The sequence below is a fragment of the Alosa alosa genome, chromosome 1 (genome assembly GCF_017589495.1).
Source record: "Alosa alosa isolate M-15738 ecotype Scorff River chromosome 1, AALO_Geno_1.1, whole genome shotgun sequence".
Classification (NCBI taxonomy): domain Eukaryota; kingdom Metazoa; phylum Chordata; class Actinopteri; order Clupeiformes; family Clupeidae; genus Alosa; species Alosa alosa.
The window spans coordinates 49,502,650-49,509,024 of record NC_063189.1 but is presented as its reverse complement, the minus strand read 5'-3'; the positions used below and the strand labels follow the sequence as shown (position 1 = coordinate 49,509,024).

At 52.1% G+C, this 6,375-nt stretch overlaps 1 non-coding gene and 1 pseudogene across 1 annotated transcript; both read right to left on the bottom strand.

Moving 5' to 3' along the window:
- LOC125306547 overlaps positions 1 to 6,375 on the bottom strand; it is a 48,608-nt pseudogene that overhangs the window by 20,682 nt on the left and 21,551 nt on the right.
- LOC125308597 lies at positions 364 to 479 on the bottom strand. Its single transcript, XR_007195921.1, has one exon. It is a non-coding gene; the product is annotated as a U5 spliceosomal RNA (small nuclear RNA).

Here is a 6,375-nt window from a genome sequence, read left to right as displayed (position 1 = left end):
AAGCAAAATAGTTTCCCGGTCCGGGCGAAAAGCCGTCTTAAGGGGACCGAAGGCATTACAAAAACCCTCCCAAACGGCGCCTTCTGCTCCACGGTATGCAGCCCCAACAAATATATCCCTAGCACTGTGTTGCGCAACCGCTTCCACACAAGGCGGCGCAGTAGTCTTCAGCAGCTCATAAAGCTACTTGATCTACATGATCTTAGCCAAAAAGGCGGCGATACCCCACAACCTTGCGGGTCCGGCGGCCCCTCTAGCGGGCCAGCGCTCACATGGTTCTGGGGGCTGGGGACTTGGCAAAAGCGGACCGCCCGTATAAAACAAAACCTACGCGGCCAGCTTGACTTTGGACAGGCAGGTTGCAGCTCCGCCCGAAACAGAGCTTCCAAAATACAAATAGCTTCGGGGCAGTTCCCCTCCGCGGAAAATCTTTAGTAAAAGGCGAAAGATTTGTGCGAGATGAAGAAACCGGCGGCTGCCACAGAACCGCGCGGACGAGGAAACATGAGCGGCGCCCGTCGTGGACATGAGGTGAGCTCAAAGAATTTGCCCGAGTGGCAACAAGGCGGCGGTATCAACATCCCCTTTAAATTTAAAAAAAAGAGTAAAAGGAGAAAAACACAAAAGGGGCGAAAAGGAGGTGGCGGTTGGCCAAAACACCTGGCAAGGACTCCTGCTGCTGTGTCTGCTCTGCTAAGGAAGGATTTCATCACAGTCCAGTCAGTCAGTCCAGTCAGTCAGTCAAGTTCCACTGGGTTGGTTCTTTTCTTACACAGTCAAAGGGATGTGCACCGTTCCGGTCGGCTGCAATACCCGGTCGATGTGTAGGCGGGGCCCAAACAAGCCTCTTCCGTCTCCCTGTTTCAAAATCAGATTAATATGGTCACCGGTGAAGGGCGGTATGAATATTAAACTGATAAGAACAATTTTTTTTTACTTTTATTTTTAAAACAAGACATTACAGGTAACAATACAGTACAAACCCACCAAGAAAAGCGGCAACTTCAAAGCGCGCCAAACTGTCAAATAAAAAGGGGCCTAGAGATCCCACACACATCTAAACCCGCCCCCACCCCCAATCAGACCTTCCCCCTTTCCCAAACCCAAAACACACAACATCCCCATGCCCCAATCCAAACCGGTCCCAGCCTCCCACCCATACCATGCTCCATGTCGTGGAATCATAAAGGAAAAGTCAAAAAGGGAAAAAGAAACCCTGACCCTCACCCCACCCCCTCCCCCAAGAAAGACCATAGCCACTCTCACCACCTCCTCCCCCCAAATAGCCACCTCCTGCCTGGCCACCTCAGCCTCCCCATCAGCCTGTGGCGACTACTCTCGGCCTCCTCCCCGGGTCCTACCCTTTTTTACCCGCCCTCCTCTGCCACAAGGGCCTTCTTGTACCTCCGCCACCACCATCCAAAACACCCTCGTTGGTCGCCGTCAAGCCCACACACACCCCCATTCCCGCATCACACGGCCTCAGGTGATTAAACGCCTGGAGGCAGTGCTGCGCGGGGCGACCCCCAAAAGCCCCACACCCCTCTGGGCCTCAGGGGAACTGCGCCCACAGGGCATGCCTCCCGTCTCCTCTTCCCCCACAACCCATGGGGCACAAGGGTGTAACCCAGACCACCAATTACCGGTACCTCGACTCCTCACGCCCGACGGGCAGCCCCCAGAGCCCCCAACCGCCCAATGTCCCTCCCTGCCCATCCCGCGTGCCCGTGGATGATGTCCCACCTCACCTTTGCCCCAGCTCGTCACGGCCCGGGGCGACACCCTCCTCTCCACCAGCCCCTATGACCCGCCCGGGTGGTCCACCACCACCTCTCGTCCAGCAGAAGGGCTCCCTCCTGGGGAGGCCGCCCACCCGGTGGTAGTGTGGCTTCTCCCATGCCTGGGTCCTGGATGAAACCAAAAAAGTGCCCTAAACTCAGCCCCAGCAAAAGGCTCGGCGGCGCGGCCGGCGTGTCTCAAAGAGTCCCAGCACCGGCTACTTGTGCAGAGCTAATGACCCAGGGGCCTGGAGTTTCAGGGGGCCTCGGAGGCCGTCCACCCCTACCCTCCGGCTCTATCATGCGCCCTCTGGACCATCTCCATTCCCCCCCCACCCCGGTGAACCGACACGCCCGGCTCCAGCACCACCTGCCCTGCCCGCCGGGGGAAAAGGCATCCCGTGGTTGAGGAGGCGGGCATAGATCGTCATTATGACCAGGCACCTGCGGTGGGGAGGGCCTGCCCCTCCCTTGCCAGCCTGGTCACCAAGATCCTCGCAGTTTCTCCCTGCCAGTTCAGCGCCCGCTTTTTCGTCCGGTAAACGGACCCCAGGATCTTCATCCCCGTTACAGACACCGAACCCCCCCAAAGGGGCCCTCCTTTCCCCCGCCCCATAAAACACGAGGACTTCCGTGGTTCACCCTTGCCCGGAAAGCTCCCATACCGGCTGAATATCCCACTCCCACCCCCCTTAGCGGTCATCAGTCAACAGCCGCGGTCAGATGCGTCGCAGGGACACCTTAGCGCTCCCCCTCCCCAGGCAGGTTCCCCCCCTGAGCCGTGGCTCCGCCTCAGTCGAGCAGCCAGCATGAACCCAGAGCGTACGTAGGAGTGGCGACAGCGGGCAACCCTGCCGCACCCCCCCTACCTGCCGCACAGGCGCCGACAGGTGTCCATTGACGGACACCCTGCTGACCGCCCCCGTATAGAGGAGCCTAATCAGTCCCTGAAAGTTCTCCCCGAACCCCATCTCCCCAACACTGAGAACAGGAAAGCGTGTCACCTATCAAATGCCTTCTCCTGATCTACCCCTAGCAATGCCAAGGGCAAGCCACGCTCCTCCACCCAGGCAATGGCATCCCGGATCAGAACATGGTTGAGGCTGGCCATCCTGCCCCTCACCCCGCACGTCTGATCCGGGTGCACAACAATGGGCATAACCGTGCCCAGCCGAGCGGTAATGACCTTGTGGCATCTTATTCCCGGCGTTTTAGGAGGGTTATGGGTCTCCAGTTAGCCAGAGACAGCCTGTCCCCCCTTCTTAAAAAGCAGGACTACCTTCCCCTCCAACATAGACCCCGTCAGAGCCCCTCTGGATCCGCTCATTAAAAACCTCAAACAGGTCCCCCTCCAAGATGTCCCAAAAGGACTGATAAAATTCGGAGGGGAGCCCATCACCACCCGGAGCTACCCCCCGATTCAGAGCCTTCACCGCCGCCCTCAGCTCCTCCACCACAATCGGGGCCTCCAAACGGCCCCTCTCCTCTTCTGGAAGCACCGGTCCAGGCACTCCCAGGGGTGGGGCCCTCCGCCCCCCTACCCCTCTCTGCAAAAAGATCCCCATAAAACCTCTCCACCTCGGCCAACATACCAGCCGTGGTGGTCACCACCCCTGTCCCCACCCGCAACCCCTCCAGGAACCCCCGCTGCTGTCGGCACCGCACGGAGCGGAAAAACCACCCCGACGGCCTCTCATCCAGTGGCCATCCCTCCTCCATCAGCAACATTAGGTGCCTGGCCTGTTCTGAGTGCCCCATGCTGGGCCTTGACCCCTCGAAGGCACTCAGTCAAAGGCAGAACCCCGCCCCATTTCCCCCCACATTTGCTGTAGTTGGGCCGACAAAGTCTGCACCCTCTCCCGCCTGATCCGTCCCCTGACCCGCTGCCACCCCTTCACAAAGCAGGACGTCTTCCATTTGACGTCCTCCCACCACCCCCCACTCCCCATAAAGCCCCATGGGCATTTCCTCCCACCCCTGTTCATCCACGAGCCTGTCACAAAGCCCCATCCTGCAGGGCTCCACGGGGGCCACCGGTCCCTCCATTTGGCCCCACCCCCTTAACCACCCGATCCAAGCATTGATCTTACTGCTGCGGTATGCTAAAAAAGGACACACCCCCCTGCGCGCAACCAGCAGGTAGTCAATCCTTGGCGCATGCGTGCAGGAATTGCACCACGTAGTTTTGGATTCAGTGGCAAGATTTCTTGATTGTACAGTGTCTGTCTCTCAGTAATGTTTTAAAATGAGGGACTTCGTCAGCTGGCAGTAGGCTACTTTGTCGGTAGTCATGAGAGTTAAACTTGCTAACAGAACATAAATATGCTGCCCAGAAACCTTGTGAATAGTTCTGATTTTTTACTACACTAACTTGAGGTTGAAATATAGACTTTACCTACAGCATCTCCTTAACAGTAATGTTAACAAAATGACAGCATTCATATGACAAGGAAAACGAATTCGGTCACTCAAGACTGTGCCACAGCAACCAGTGTGAGGCTACAGTCCTGCCCAATAAACCTACTCGAAGCAGATATGCGTTGTCTGGCGGGTCAGTGGGTTCACGTATTTCCAGAACAGGTCTGCAACTTTTAGGTAGTTCTGAGTTGAATCTAGGCAGGAGCAGAGCCATATAAGGCCTAGGCCTATTGTTATCATTTTTTTGGTGTTGCTCTTGGCAAGACTTGTTTTATAAGACGTTGGTGATTAATTGATAGCTGTTTTTTTGGGACGTTAAACATTCTTTTATAATGGTAGCATCGGGGAGTAAAACGACTTTATTCTGGCTTCTATTACAACTGGGCTACAATGATTGCAATACAAAAATATCGGGCGTATTAGTTTAGTTAGTTTTGTGATGTTTTGCACTTTTGCCTCATGTGTTTTTCAGGTTTGAGGGCTTTTTTTAAGATTGACCTTGGTTAGACTCTGCATATGTTATTTCTCCATATGGAAAATAAATAAATTTTCGACACGTCTGTTATTAGTTCAATAACAAGTGTTGCTTGTTAAAACATGTGACTGTGAAACTCAAATGATTTTAAAATATTTAGCCAAAGCCAAAATGTTAAGAGAAGGAGGCGGCGGTGCAGCTCAGATGTCTTTATAATTTTCTTTATTCTTTAGTAAAGGTGCAGAACATTATTAAACTTTGACTAACGTTTGATGTTAGTTAGTCAAAAACATCATCGACTTATCGAAATGTTAGTCAAAGTTTAATAATGTTCTGCACCTTTTCCTAGAATAAAAAAAAAATTCAGAAATCTGGCTTCTACAGCATCTCTCCTCTAAATATCTGTCCTGGCCTGGTTGCAACGGTTGTGGCCCAAGCGACAGAAGCTGAGAACCCTCCTTTGTCTACCAAAGTGTTACTTTGTGCCCGGCTCCCCACTGCTTGTGAAAGAAGGGGATGGGGGGAGGGGAGGCTAGCGTGAAAAAAAGCTTAAAGTCACAAAGCGACAACGAGTGGTTTTTTTAGGCTACAGGCCTTCATAATGGTAGGCTACAGGAAGTGGGGGAGGGTATGGGATGACCAGAGCCGTCATCTATCGTCTTTCCAGGCACACAGCTGGATTATATAGCCTATCGACTGCCTTAACAGATGAGGCTTTGCTCTTGGGTTTGGCCTTACAGCCCGAACTCAATGCTCTTGTTGCTTGCAGTTTGTTAAATAAAAGCGTGCAGATTACATGATTTATTTCTGATTAATTCGTCTTTTGATGTATTTTGCAACATTTGCTTGTTAGGCTGGGCTACTGTCAATGTCCTGTACAGGTCAATGTTCAACAATTGCTGGTGTAGGCCCTAGGCTATTAATCAATTAGGGGACTGTTCGTTATTTATTTAATTAAGGGGCTACGGAGGAGTCTTGGGGCGTTAGTCAAAAAAAAAGGCGTGACCCTCCCTACGCCAGCAAAATTTTTTTCTATGACCCTCAAAGTCATTGAGAAAAAAAGCATGACCCTCCCAGTCCCAACAATTTATTGATGCCTTAGGCTACTGGGTCAATTTGGGAGCTTGCATGCTCTGACTCCTTCCTTGAAATGCCTTGAAAAGGGAATTAATTGGGCATGAATCATTGTGCTGAGCGGTATTTGTCAATGAGCAGAAACACACCCGACATTCAAACTATTGATAAGATGTACTGGTCTGTACCTATAGGCTAACATTGGACAAATAAATGACACTGACTCGCCATATATCCTGACTCAGGAAAAAAAAAAAGCATTTTCTTGCTTTGCCGCAAACTCAGCAATGAAATCATAGGCCAGTTTGCAGGTAGCCTAACGTCTTTTTCATAGAAGGGAGAGCCCAGTCTCTCCTGTGACATGGAGGTGCGCAAATAGTTTTTAATAGCCTGTTCAACTTCGAAAAGCTTCGTTCACCCGATGCCAGTCACTGATCGCAATTTCAAAGTTCGGAAAGCTTCATCTTTTTAAGTTTTAAGTGCAGTGGCCCCTATCTGCCCCGAGAATTATATCTCAAGCCTATTATAAGGTCCAGTGCGTTATGTCCTGGGATTCGGATGTGCTCAAAAAGAAAAGAAAAAACACTTTTTTATAGATGGTTATGAGGAGCAATGTGAGAGAGAAATTTG